We start from the raw sequence: 386 nt of genomic DNA, 5'->3' as shown, positions 1-386 counted from the left end.
GGACTCGGGTTCCTCTTCATTACTTATAACGCTTTTGCCTTTTGTTAAAGCTTTCCATGGAGGGGAATGTGGATGAGTTTGTACCATTCTTGGGAGGCTCTGCCTTGTTGGGGCGGAGCTGTGATCCAGGTGAACAGCAGATCGGGCATAGGTGGGCATTGATGCCTTTACCATCAACAATCTTCCACCAACAAACTCTGTTTTCTTAAAATAATCCATTTTAAAAGTGTGTGAAAATAAAATCCCCACTCCCCCACTCACACTAGACCCTTGGCTAAACACACTCTCTCCTTTCCACTCCCGCTGCCACTCACACTCATTCACACTGTCTGCGTGCGTCTCTTGTACAAATAAAAATTGAGACATAAAAAAACATACTATTAACC

General features: G+C 44.0%; 1 non-coding gene across 1 annotated transcript; it reads left to right on the top strand.

Annotated features, from left to right (window-relative positions):
* On the top strand, nt 1-115 carry LOC136751985 (U5 spliceosomal RNA). Its single transcript, XR_010817167.1, has one exon. It is a non-coding gene; the product is annotated as a U5 spliceosomal RNA (small nuclear RNA).
* Nucleotides 116-386: the final 271 nt, after the last annotated feature.

Source organism: Amia ocellicauda, chromosome 6 (assembly GCF_036373705.1).
Source record: "Amia ocellicauda isolate fAmiCal2 chromosome 6, fAmiCal2.hap1, whole genome shotgun sequence".
NCBI lineage: Eukaryota > Metazoa > Chordata > Actinopteri > Amiiformes > Amiidae > Amia > Amia ocellicauda.
The sequence above is the reverse complement of the archived record's forward strand: the minus strand, read 5'-3'. Positions and strand labels throughout refer to the sequence as shown.